At 42.8% G+C, this 13989-nt stretch overlaps 1 long non-coding RNA gene across 1 annotated transcript in view; it reads right to left on the bottom strand.

The window, feature by feature from the left end:
- Positions 1 to 363: 363 nt before the first annotated feature.
- The window catches only part of LOC308394354, a 31524-nt gene continuing 17898 nt past the window's right edge, over positions 364 to 13989 (bottom strand). The window contains exons 2-3 of the long non-coding RNA XR_013971203.1: positions 11016 to 11146; positions 364 to 2116 (exon numbers count right to left, since the gene is read on the bottom strand). This is a non-coding gene — a long non-coding RNA (uncharacterized lncRNA). The remainder of the gene's footprint in view (positions 2117 to 11015; positions 11147 to 13989) is intronic.

The following is a 13989-nucleotide window of genomic DNA, read 5'->3' as shown; positions in this document are numbered from 1 at the left end:
CGCGACCGTGCTTGTTGATCACAGCCCTTTTGTTTACTGCCCAGGAATCCAAATGTGTCATTACAAGACGAGGCTCTGCTCCTCGCAGAAACCCTATCCACTGTCAGACTGTTCTCCCTCACCGCCTCTGTTAAATAAGTGTTTGGTGAAAGACGGAGGGCGTAATGAAGGAATCTCAGCTTGTGTTTCTTCAGATGAGGACTTATAAACATTTCACCATCAACGAGTTACTTATGAGCGGGTTTACAGGTGCTCTTGTGTTCTTCTCCTCTCGTTTTATTAGCAACAAATCAATCCTCACAATCTGTAAATGACAAGGAGGAAACTTTAATGCTTAAAGTTCCATTCAAGGCACAGCAAACATGCTACAAAACAACAGCAGTGTGGTAAATCTTGATTAACTGGTGTGAAGCTGACTTTTTTTGGTGTTAGCAATCATATCAAAGTTCAAGACACCATGTCAGTCATGGATCTCATGAAGTTGTGTTTGCCTAATTTAACTCTGTAAGCAGCACTTACGTAGTGTCCCCATTATCACAGAGAATTAAATATTTAGATACGATGGGATTGAACTAAATGAACTTTTTCCGCATTCTGCATTTGCATTCATGCAAACATGATGGAAGCACAGTCTGAACTCTCTCAGGCAGCTTTCATGTCATTTCTTTAAGGAGTCTTCAGGAATAGTTCTCGAGGCTTCTTGAACGACATTCAAAGCTCTTCTCTGGATGTTTCTGCCTGTTGTTATCTGCCTGTTCATCAGAAATGTTCTCAGTGGAAGGGTATCTGTCAAGGAGGCCATTCTTAAGGAAGGGAAACAGGGACAAAAGTCTAAGGTATGCCACACTGCACAACCTCAAGTGAAAATTTGAGGCAATGGGCCTTAAGAGGTGATAACTATATATGAAATCTTTAGTTCAAATAGTCAATATGTAAAGAGGAGGTCAGGAGAGAGATCAGAGATCTGTAAAAGAAATTTTAGAGAAACTCAAAAAGTTTAAGTTGGTAAAAGTCAGATTAAGTTTCTACTTTTTAATGTTTAAGTTTATATTATGTGTTTCTGCTAAACTTCAAATAGACCTGAAGGTTTCATTTCAAGGGTTAACAATTGACATGATTGCATTTTACATTTGCCTAGGCATAGCTAATCAACAGGCTCGAAATAAAATGGGTTTTAAGCACTTAATAAAACTGCTGATTGAGACACGAATGCCATGCAGGATTTTCTGCCAAATCTTTGGCTGATTTGGAGACTGTCTTTCAGCACTAATGCTGATACCTAAGAGCAAGTGTGAAAAACCATTTGTCTCTGCTTTGTCAAACCTGTCATTACATTTGTATGTGCTTGCAGGCATGAAGGTGTGCGTGTCTTTTTCTAAGGAGCAACTCCTGAAATTCACCTGTGGGCACCGTGGTTTTCTGTTTTTTCTCACTCTGGCTGACAGAAGGAGACTACACCATCAGATAAGCGTGACAGCATGTCAGAGTGTAGTAAACGCTCAGAGCAAAGATGCCTGGAATGCATTTCCTCCTGTCAGAAGGGAAAAGGGTGTGGGTGTAATTACACCACAAATGACCGTATCTCTTTTTAATAATACAGGAATTACAGCTGACAGATTAGCGCAGACACGTGTGTTTTGCGGGGGGATTTCTTTTTTTACTTTTTTTTTTCTGTCGTTCTTTAATTTGTCTCTTTTTCCGCTCTGCCCCGCCCAGAAGAGAGGAGGAGAGGAAGGCAAAAGAGTTCGAGACACAACATTTGTATGTAGAACAGAGAGTGTGGTCCGCACTGAAAACTTCGTAGTTTCAGGCCTCAGAATCTGGTTTGGCTGCTTTCACTGTGCTCTTGGACAGTTCGCCACTGCTTTGTTTAGGACATTGATTTGAAATTGCCTCTACAATACATACTTCAGTTTTATTGTCATTGTATGATGCAAACTATTTAAAACCACACAATTATTGCTACAGTGTCCCCCTCTTTGCCTCCTCTCTGCCTTTTATTGACCAACCCAGTTTCTTTGCATATTTTTCCTCATGTCTGGCTCTGTGATCACAGCGCTGTGCCAAGTAGGTTTCGGCATCGTTGTCAGTCCGCCCTCATTCCAGCTCGGTGACCCTAAACAAGGAGAGACAGGGACAAATAAAAATGAGGTGACGCTGATTTCAGAGACTGGAGTTGAACCAAAAAGCTTAAACACTTAGAATCATTGACTTATTCATATTTTCCTGCATTACAAGGGACTTGCAATAGTGAGGATTTCGCTCATTTTAGAATACAGTACCTCATGTATGAACATAAGGCAAGTATGCATCTGCCTTGGCCTTAAAAAACAAGTGAAAAATCTAATTTACTGCCATCAGCACACAGTGAGCGGGTAAAATAACAGCTGTTTAATACGCCAGTCCATTACAGCCACAAATTATGGTTTCAAGTATCACAGTATAAGCAGATTAGTGCAATTCTCTGTTGCCGCAGCCATTTTGCAATAAACTGTCATCATGTGGAAAAAAAGTTTGGGAAATACCGCTGACAGGAACAAGTGTCTGTGTTGCACAGAAGTCTAACCTCTGGTTCAGAGTCTGGGAATGTCCTGAATAATTTAGTGTTGACACCAAATAATGAGACAGTCCCAGATACCAACCCTGAGCGGAGGTCACAGGATATGGTCCTGCAGGAATAAGGCAACGTGTGATGAGCGACACATGGAAAAAGACGCGGGGAAGGAAGTGTCATGGTCCTGAGTCTGCCGACTCCATGTTTTGTGTCTCTTTATGCTTTTGTTTTGTTTATTCTGAGTATGTATTCTGTTGTGATTTGCCATTTGTTAGGTTTCTGTTCTGTGCTTACCCTGGTCCCACTTCTGTGTTCTGTCTGTCTATGGTGTCACACTGTCTGTTTGTGAATCTGTCTGTTTAGTTCAGTGTCTTGTCTGGTTCTCTGTGTCTGAGTTTCCTGTTTTATTCTGAAGGTCCCCGTCTCATGTGAGTGTGTTCAGGTTACGTTTCCCCTAACCCGTCAGCTCTGACTTCTCCCAGCTGTGTTGCCCTCCTGTCTCTCGTCCCCTGATTACTGCTGTGTGTATTTAAACCCTGTGTGTTCTCCTGCTTGTTGCCGGTTCGTCTGTGTTCCATGGTGTTTTGTTCCCCTCTCTGCCCCTCTCTGCCCCATGTGTTCTCGGGTTTGTTATTTAGTTTTCCCAGTTTAGGTTTCTTTAGTTACTTGTCATCCCTCACTGCCTGTTTGCCATTACACCACCTTGTAAATAAATGTCACTCGAATCATCAGTCATCGCCTCCCTTTTGGGTCCTCCTTTCCTCCAACACCACACGGCTCGCCTCGGCAGCCGTGACAGGAAGAGTGTCTGACAGTGTTACTAGCATATACAGGGAGTGCAGAATTATTAGGCAAGTTGTATTTTTGAGGAATAATTTTATTATTGAACAACAACCATGTTCTCAATGAACCCAAAAAACTCATTAATATCAAAGCTGAATGTTTTTGGAAGTAGTTTTTAGTTTGTTTTTAGTTTTAGCTATTTTAGGGGGATATCTGTGTGTGCAGGTGACTATTACTGTGCATAATTATTAGGCAACTTAACAAAAAACCAATATATACCCATTTCAATTATTTATTTTTACCAGTGAAACCAATATAACATCTCCACATTCACAAATATACATTTCTGACATTCAAAAACAAAACAAAAACAAATCAGCGACCAATATAGCCACCTTTCTTTGCAAGGACACTCAAAAGCCTGCCATCCATGGATTCTGTCAGTGTTTTGATCTGTTCACCATCAACATTGCGTGCAGCAGCAACCACAGCCTCCCAGACACTGTTCAGAGAGGTGTACTGTTTTCCCTCCTTGTAAATCTCACATTTGATGATGGACCACAGGTTCTCAATGGGGTTCAGATCAGGTGAACAAGGAGGCCATGTCATTAGTTCTTCTTCTTTTATACCCTTTCTTGCCAGCCACGCTGTGGAGTACTTGGACGCGTGTGATGGAGCATTGTCCTGCATGAAAATCATGTTTTTCTTGAAGGATGCAGACTTCTTCCTGTACCACTGCTTGAAGAAGGTGTCTTCCAGAAACTGGCAGTAGGACTGGGAGTTGAGCTTGACTCCATCCTCAACCCGAAAAGGCCCCACAAGCTCATCTTTGATGATACCAGCCCAAACCAGTACTCCACCTCCACCTTGCTGGCGTCTGAGTCGGACTGGAGCTCTCTGCCCTTTACCAATCCAGCCATGGGCCCATCCATCTGGCCCATCAAGACTCACTCTCATTTCATCAGTCCATAAAACCTTAGAAAAATCAGTCTTGAGATATTTCTTGGCCCAGTCTTGACGTTTCAGCTTGTGTGTCTTGTTCAGTGGTGGTCGTCTTTCAGCCTTTCTTACCTTGGCCATGTCTCTGAGTATTGCACACCTTGTGCTTTTGGGCACTCCAGTCATGTTGCAGCTCTGAAATATGGCCAAACTGGTGGCAAGTGGCATCTTGGCAGCTGCATGCTTGACTTTTCTTAGTTCATGGGCAGTTATTTTGCGCCTTGGTTTTTCCACACGCTTCTTGCGACCCTGTTGACTATTTTGAATGAAACGCTTGATTGTTCGATGATCACGCTTCAGAAGCTTTGCAATTTTGAGACTGCTGCATCCCTCTGCAAGATATCTCACTATTTTTGTCTTTTCTGAGCCTGTCAAGTCCTTCTTTTGACCCATTTTGCCAAAGGAAAGGACGTTGCCTAATAATTATGCACACCTGATATAGGGTGTTGATGTCATTAGACCACACCCCTTCTCATTACAGAGATGCACATCACCTAATATGCTTAATTGGTAGTGGGCTTTCGAGCCTATACAGCTTGGAGTAAGACAACATGCATGAAGAGGATGATGTGGACAAAATAAGATAAGATAAGATAACCTTTATTAGTCCCACACGTGGGAAATTTGTTTTGTCACAGCAGGAAGTGGACAGTGCAAAAGTTATGAGGCAAAAATTAGAATACAATAAGAATAAATACAGTACACAACTGTACAGAATAGAATAAAATAAAATACTATATACAGTAGAATAGAATAAAATAAATATACAATAAGATAAAAATAGAATACAAATACAAATACTATATACAACTGAGTAAAAATACAACGATGACAGAAAGGATTATTGCACTTAGTATTATTGCATATGTATGGATGTGTGTGCTTGATCAGTTAAAGTCTTTATTATGGAGTCTGACAGCAGTGGGGAGGAAAGACCTGCGAAATCTCTCCGTCCCACACCGTGGGTGCCGCAGTCTCCCACTGAAGGAGCTGCTCAGTGCTGTCACAGTCTGCTGCATGGGGTGGGAGATGTTGTCCAACAGGGATGACAGCTTAGCCGCCGTTCTCCTGTCACTCACCACCTCCACTGGGTCCAGAGGGCATCCTAGAACAGAGCTGGCCCTTCGGATCACCCTGTTCAGTCTCTTCCTGTCCCCAGCAGAGATGCTGCCGCCCCAGCAGACCACACCATAAAAGATAGCAGAAGCCACAACAGAGTCATAGAAGGTCTTCAGGAGTGGGCCCTCCACTCCAAACGACCTGAGTCTCCGCAGCAGGTACAGCCTGCTCTGCCCTTTCCTGTAGAGGGCGTCTGAGTTATGAGTCCAGTCCAGTCTATTGTTCAGATGAACACCAAGGTACCTGTAGCTGTCCACAGCCTCAATGTCCATACCTTGGATGTTCAGTGGTTGCAGTGGAGAATGCTTGTGCCTGCGGAAGTCTACCACCAGTTCCTTGGTTTTACTGGCGTTGATCTGGAGGTAGTTCAGCTGGCACCAGTCCACAAAGTCTTGGGTCAGACCTCTGTACTCCTTGTCGTCCCCATCAGTGATGAGGCCGACTATTGCAGAGTCATCAGAGAACTTCTGCAGGAAGCACTGGGTGGAATTGTGGGAGAAGTCTGCAGTGTAGATGGTGAAGAGGAACGGAGCCAGAACCGTTCCCTGTGGGGCCCCCGTACTGCAGACGACCCTGTCCGACACACAGCCCTGAGTCCTCACATACTGTGGTCGGTCGGTGAGGTAGTCCAGGATCCAGGTAGTGAGGTGATGGTCCACTCCAGAGTTCACCAGCTTGTCCTTTAGAACCGAGGGAAGAATGGTGTTGAAGGCACTGGAGAAATCAAAGAACATGATTCTCACAGTGCTTCCAGCGGTCTCCAGGTGAGCGAGGGAACGATGTAGGAGGTGAATGACGGCATCATCCGCTCCAATGCCAGGCTGGTAGGCAAACTGAAGTGGGTCCAGTGATGAGCTTATTAGGCGCCGAAGCTGAGCCAGGACCAACCGCTCCAGGGTCTTCATCAGGTGGGATGTCAGAGCCACCGGCCTGTAGCTGTTGAGGTCCTTGGGGCGTGAAGTCTTTGGCACTGGTACAACACAGGAGGTTTTCCAGAGCTGTGGGACTCTTCCCAACCTCAGGCTCAGGTTGAAGAGGTGCTCCATCACCCCACACAGTTGGTCCGCGCAGGACCTGACGACCCTCGAGCTGATGCCATCTGGACCCGCTGCCTTCTTGCCATTAATCCTCCTCAGTTCCCTCCTAACCTGGGTGGTTGAGAGAGACAGGCTGGAGCCTTGTGTTGAGTGTGTATTGGATGCTGCAGTTGGGGGTGGGGGGGAGTGAGCAGGGTGAATAGAGGAGGTGTGAAGTGTCTGAGGTGGAACAGCAACAGTGGGGGTGGGTGAGTCTGCAGCCGATGTTGTAGACTGCCTCATGGCTGAGTCAAATCTGTTGAAGAAATGATTCAGTTCATTTGCCCATCTCACATCCCTCCCAGGCAGAGAGTTCTACTGTTTGTGGCCCGAGATGGTTCTGAGGCCTCTCCAGACTTCACCAACGTTGTTTTGTTGAAGCTGGTTCTCCATCTTCTGCCTGTAGCTCTCCTTCCCATTCCTTATCAGTCCCCTCAGCTCTCTCTGCACCCTTTTCAACTCCTCTTTGTCTCTGGATTTGAAGGCCCTCCTCTTCTGCTTGAGGACGGTTTTAATTTCTGGGGTAATCCAAGGTTTGTTGTTGGAGAAACACCGTACAGTCCTGGTAGGTACGGTGTTATCCACACAGAAGTTTATATAGTCAGTAATGCATGTAGTAAGGCTGTCGATGTCCTCTCCGTGGTCATCACAAATCACCTCCCACACAGTCGACTCAAAACAATCCTTAAGAGCCTCCTCGCTCTCCTCTGACCATCTCTGTACTGTGCGGGTGGCTGGTGGCTCCCTGCGCACTAAGGGCTCATACACAGGGACAAGGTGCACCAGGTTGTGATCAGATCTGCCCAGGGGAGGGAGAGGTGATGAACTGTATGCCTCTTCTGCATTGGCATACAGTAAGTCCAGTGTTTTATTGACTCTGGTTGGGCAGGTCACATACTGGGTGAAGGTGGGCAGTGTGGAGTCCAGTGAGGCATGATTGAAGTCCCCTGATATTATGAGAAGGGCTCTCGGTGATTGTGTTTGCAGTCTGCTGACCACAGAGTGGAGAGAGTCACAGGCTGCATCCGCGTTGGCCGAGGGGGGGACATACGCTGTTATCGCGATAACATGCGAGAACTCCCGGGGCAGGTAGTACGGACGCATGCTAACGGCTAACAGCTCAATGTCTCTGCTGCAGAGTTGCTCTTTTACAGTGATGTGCCCAGGGTTACACCATCTGTCGTTCACAAAATACTCATTTGCCTAATAATTCTGCACTCCCTGTATAATACTTTATTTACCTTATATAGCAATAAGGAGGTCAAATACAGTGATAACGAGGTAAAATGAGGTCAGGTTATAAGGGTGCACAGTTCAGTTAAGTCCATAATATCACATGTTTTGCTATCTCATGTGTGTGTTATGGTTCCAATGTCCACTGGAAAAATTTCAGGCCATTTCCAAGCAGCCTGCCCTACATACATAATGTTGTTGATTGTTTTTCTGATTTTAGGGATTTTCATGCCATTTGGTCACTTTAGTGTCTGAAGTGGTTTGGTTTAAGGCCAAATAGCAGCCACGTAGTCTTCCTGTTTGTTGTATGTGCTAGTACATGTTCAGTTGATAACAGACTAAGTTAAGATGCTGACCTTTGCAAATGCTTCAAGTTTTTACTTATGTAAACATTTAGCTCGACGCCCTAGCCGCTAGCAGAGCTGTACACTTTAACACCAATTCACAGGAACACCTTGACATCAATTAAACCCTCTTATTATGTAAGGGGGAAAGCGCAGTTTATTTATTTCTGATTTCAGACAAAGTTATTTATATTATATACATGGTATATAATATAAATAACAATGGCTACATTGTATATTGCAGACTTTCCCAAATTGTGGGGCCCAGGGCCATTGCAGGGGGGGCGTGGTTTGAAAAGGAAAAAACAAAACAAAAAAACAACACTTGGACACTGCTAGCACAGGGCTCCCACACAAACGCAAAGCAGGAGATGAAGCATCGCTGAATATGTTTCCAAACCAACTTCATTCTAAGCCAAAGACTAGAAAATATGGTGAAGCGAACATTTTTCTTGTAAAACAAAGGGGGGCCTAGCAAAAAAAGTTTGGGAACTACTGGTATATTGTATATACCTTACCTTATTTAATCCTTTTTCACATTCTGAGTCGAAAATGTGGCTGGATATTGGCTGAAGAGATCAAAACTGGCTTTTCAAGCAGTTTTTTGTGTAAAACCAGTTATCTGGAAGAGTGGGTCCCATTAGCTTACTTAATAATCGTCACAAAGTGTGAATACCTCTATGAAAAACAGCTTTTTACACTTTATGCTCTACAGGCTTCAGTTAGCGTGTTAAATGTTAAAGTTCTTGAAAGCACTATTAGAAAAAGGCTGAACAACTATAGTTTGTGTAGAAGGTTTGACAGGAGAAAGCCTCTTCTCTTTAAAAAGAACATGGCTGCATGACTTGAGTTTACAAAGTTGCACCTGAACAAACCACAAGAATTCTTGAACAATGTCCTTTGGACAGACCAGAACAAAGTGGAGATGTTTTTTCATAATGCACAGCACCATTTTTAGCAAAAAACTAACAAATGCTATTGCCGCAAACAACACATTCCAGCTGCTACGCATGGTGGTGGAGGGGTGATGATTTGGGCTTGTTTTACAGCTGCAGGACCCTGAGCATCTTGCAGGCACTAAGTGGACCATGAACACCTTTCCTAAAGTGAAATGCAAGGCCATCTGTCTAACAGCTAAAGCTTGGACAAGCACAGCAACAGATCTACAACAGTATGACTGGAACAAAAGGGAACAAAATGTTGCAATGGTCCAGTCAAAGTCGAAGTTTCAATCTGGTTGAAATGTTGTGGTAGGACCTTAAAAGAGCTGCGCATATAAAAATGTCCACAACCCTCAATTAAATGATGCAATGTTGTAGAGAAGATTGGGCCAAAATTCCTCTGCAGTTATGTGAGAGACTGATAAAGTCATACAGGAAACAACTGCCTCATGTTTTTTGTTGTTATGTGGTTCTACAAGCTTTTGAATCATAGCATGATTTGAAGAAGCAATAGAATGGAATAGAAGCAATAGGCAGAAGCTGAGAAGGAAGGAGAGAGAAAGATCACAAAGGGGAGTTTTTATTAGACTCTGTTGGGCTTGTTTTGATGGGGCTAGTAAAAAGACAGACTGTCCATCAATCAGCATTTTTGTCCTTCTTGCTCTTCTAGAAAATCACAGAAGTGAAACAGAGGCCTTATCGTGGTTTTATAATCACATATGGCATGTGTGCACATGTGCATAACGTTTCCACATTCAGTACATAACACTGATATCACATAAAAATGGATATCAGTGGTGTTATACAACGACCGATCCATGATTGAGTTACACATGAAGCCGGAGACACACAGTTGTGTAACACATCTGTGTTTACAGAAGCACAGACAGCCTGTGAGCACTGAGATTAGCAGGCTGTAGGAGGGAGATGAACATGCCACAACAGTTTGGGATGACGTGCTAATAAGCGACAGGAGCAACCATCCAATCTAATGCGGAAGTCCTCACAGAGAGAGTTTGAATTGTTGTTTGTCGCCTCTGCCTGGCTTCCTTTGTGTATCATTTCTGTTTTCACTTTTAACATATTATTCGCTGCAGCAAGACTTCTGACCAAAACATCTAAGTATTCACATGTGACACCGTTGCTAATACAGCTGCACTGACTCCCCATTGAATTCAGTCCTTTCAAGATTCTCGTACTGACTTCTAGAGCTCTTCATGGACAAGCACCTGCCTACATCATTGAACTTCTTGTCCCCAGCAGGCTCTTAGGTCATGTAATCAGGGTCTACTTGTCATTCATCATACAAGGCTGAGAACTAAGGGAGACAGAGCTTTTGCCACTGTGGCTCCCAGACTGTGGAACTCTCTCCCACTGAGCTTAAGATCTCTGGACTCAGTAGCTTCTTTTAAAACACATCTTTTTAGAATTATGTGATCTTTTATCTAGAAAGGTGTTATATAAATAAAGTTTTACTTATTTACTATTTCTTTCAGTTCTTTGGAACAGTATTTTGTCCTAGCTACTGTTGACGTACTATTTGAATTAGTCATGACATATTTGTTTTGAGGTCCCTAAAATGACAGGTTTCCTCTGTGCATGCCAGACAACAGCATATTAACATGATGTACAGGTTTGGAGACATGCCGGGCTTCACTTGGCCAACTGACCTAGAACAGAGGCTAAAGATATGATTTGAGTGGAATAAATATCTTTTTTTTTTTTTTGTGGAATGAAGAATCTCTATATACTTAACTTTGACATTTGTTTTATTAAAATTGATTCGGGATACATTCAATGATTGTGCAGTTTTTTTTGCAGATTCGTGGGGTAAGATTTGAACCCAGGCCGGCCGCCCACTCATCCCAGTGAGCTAATCCGGTGCTACGCTTTTGCAGTTTTAATTAGAATGTGTGACATGCAACAAACCGTCGATCAGATGAATTGTGCTGTGAACTAACAGTACCTTCGGCTTTACCTTCTGGATCCGCATGTTTACACCAGGTGGCCTTCCTGACGTAAAGCTGCCATTCCTCAGGGCTTGGGCCTGGCACTAGCTCATGATCCCCGAGACCTCACAGTTTCAGACCGGGGGATCTGTCACGTGTAGGGTAAATGTGTTAACCACTATAAACTGTAGTGTGAAGGAGTTAGTGTTTATTTTATGAGGAGTGTGACAAGCCACGCGGACTGGTTCTACTTCTGCTTTTTCCCAATCTTTGTTTAATCAGCCACTTACTCACCTCAGTATATTTACTCTGTGTCGTTTCCCCCTGTAGTCCCCAGATTGTCTATTTATCACTGACTTGTTGAGTAGTCCAGTAATTCCATGTGGTCATTAGGATTCTTCACCTCTGACTATTTCCTGTTCATGACCTCTATGTTTGCCTGAGCATTCTGGTGTTTTTGAGGTTTTGTATGTTTTCTTGTATTTCTGACTCATCCCTGCCTGTTCTAGTTGCCTCACCTGGCATAAGAACATCTTTCATTCATCTCTAGTTGGCTTCTAAATCCAAAATACACAAAACTAAAAATGTTTTTTCTTTCACACTGTAGTCTGTTATTTGAGTCTTTGCTATGGGCCTGGTCATAACCAACATTTTACTCCTTTACATATCATGATCTGATCTCAACCAGTTTACACCACAAAACACACCACAACAACAGCAAGTGAGAGACACAAACATATACCATGCATCACCTCTTCCTCATAACAGCTCTTAGCTGTGGCTGCTGGCAGGACTGTTTTTATTGTCGGTGGGGAGGAAACAATGCAACGTTTTGACAGTAAGTTAATATTGTCTCAGAGATAGTGAGAGAAGAGCTGAAAAAAGTGACTAGTCACAGAGACAAGTCGTTTGACTGCAACATTAAACAAGAGCAGCCTTTGACTCCAGTTCTCTACCAAGGTTGAAACTTTTACAGAAATTTACTTATAAATATGAAAGTTAGAAATTATAAACTACATATTCAATTCAATTCAATTTTATTTATATAGCGCCAAATCACAACAAAGGTCGCCTCAAGGCGCTTCATAGATACAGAGAAAAACCCAACAATCATATGACCCCCTATGAGCAAGCACTTTGGCGACAGTGACATAAAAACAATACTTTGTAAAAACCTAGACTGGATACAGACAAGATATACTGTAGATATCTATTAGAGATCATATGGCGTCCAACTTTGCCTAGTGACAATTCACAGGGGCCCTTCTAATCAGCATTTGTCAGTAACAGGTTATATGCAACTGTTGCTACATAGTGTAGTGGTTAACACATTCAGTTGGCAAGTGAAAGGTCTTTAATGTAATTCCAGCTGGATACAAATCCCCTGTGGTTTTGCATCAGGAAGGACATCGAGGTAAAACTCTGCCAAATCAAACATGTTGACGTACAAGTTGTGGTGACTCCTTATGACAAGGAAGCAGTCACAATAATTTTTTTCTACCTTATATGTAATCTGAGAACAACAGTAGGTGAAACATTACCTTGTATATATCTGAAACCACCTTTATTTCAGGAACAATGCTCAACATCAAGACAGCTGTAGTCCCCAAGTACTAACGAGGTGAGATTATCTGACTCCTGGCCACGTGCCCTCGACTTGGCCACATGTCAGCCAGCAGAGTGGGATATTAATTAAAGCTGAATTTCAAAGGAAAGGAAAGAAATAATATGATGCTCGTGGACATCACATGATTCAAGTGTTTCTCCTTCATTGTTAAGGCTTGACTAGTAGCTTTTAGCTATTTAGCGTTATATTTATTAGTATTTCCGCTCATCACTGTATTGCTTTTCGATATCCTCTTTCTCTTTTCAGTTTTCTTTTTGTCAGAAGTCTGAAGGAAAAAAATCATCTTACACAGAATCAGTGAGAGAGAATGGAGTTGAAGCTAGTTTCAGGGAGTTTTTTAAGTAACAGCAGTAAAGCTGCCTCCTTTAGTTAGTCCCTTGTCTCTCAGTCCGGCAGTTAGGTCCTATTTTGCATCCCACACAGCTGGCAGAGCAGGACATACCTGACAATTCATCACCTCTTCCTCATAACAATACAGTTTCATCAGTGATTTAATTTTGTCTCATAGCTAGTGAGTGACAAGCTGAAAAAGTGTCTAGTCATGGTGACAAGTCGTTTGAGAAAAGATGAAAAGCAATGGCATGCAAAATAAGAAAGAATACTCTGTAACATTAAACCAGAGCTGTTTGCGATTGCTTTCCTCTGCCAAGGCTGAAACTTCCCTCTAATATGCATTACTTGGACTTGTAGTTAGAACCTGGTCTAATGTCCATTTCTTGTGTTTCTTGGCCCAAACAAATACAAAAACAAAACAAACTCGTTGCTTTTCCTTAGTAGTTTTTTCTTAGCAGCTGTTTGACCATAGAGGCCTGATTCACACAGTGTCCTTTGAACAGTCGGTGTAGAGAAGCGTCTGGGCTCTGGGCTCTAATCTGAGGTGCTGCTAACTTGCGAGTTCTGAGGCTGCTGACTCAGATGAATTTATCCTCAGCAGCAGAGGTGACTCTTGGTCTTCCTTTCCTGAGAGTCCTCGTGTCATCCAGTTTCCACGTAGCAACTGCACTTGGGGACACATTCAGAGTTTCAGCTATTTTCTGAACTGACTGAGCTTCAGTTCTTAAAATATTGATGGTCTGTCGTTGCTCTTTACTTAGCTGATTGGTTCTTGCCATAATATGATTTCTAACAGCTGTCAAATAGAGCTGTCAGCTGTGTACCAACCTGACCAGTGTTGGGCAAGTAATCAGTTATAGTTATTTCTTCAAGTAACTGAGTTACAATATTATAAAAGTAACAATTACCATGAAAAGTAACTATTGTGTTACTTTAAAAATGTTTAAAGAACTTGAATCTCCTCTTAATGGAACTTGCTAAAATACTAAATTATAAATTACTAAACATACTTGAACATACTAAAATATATA

This window comes from Rhamphochromis sp. 'chilingali', assembly GCF_963969265.1.
Source record: "Rhamphochromis sp. 'chilingali' genome assembly, chromosome: 3".
In the NCBI taxonomy this organism is placed as follows: Eukaryota; Metazoa; Chordata; class Actinopteri; order Cichliformes; family Cichlidae; genus Rhamphochromis; species Rhamphochromis sp. 'chilingali'.
This window is presented reverse-complemented; position numbering and strand designations above follow the sequence as displayed.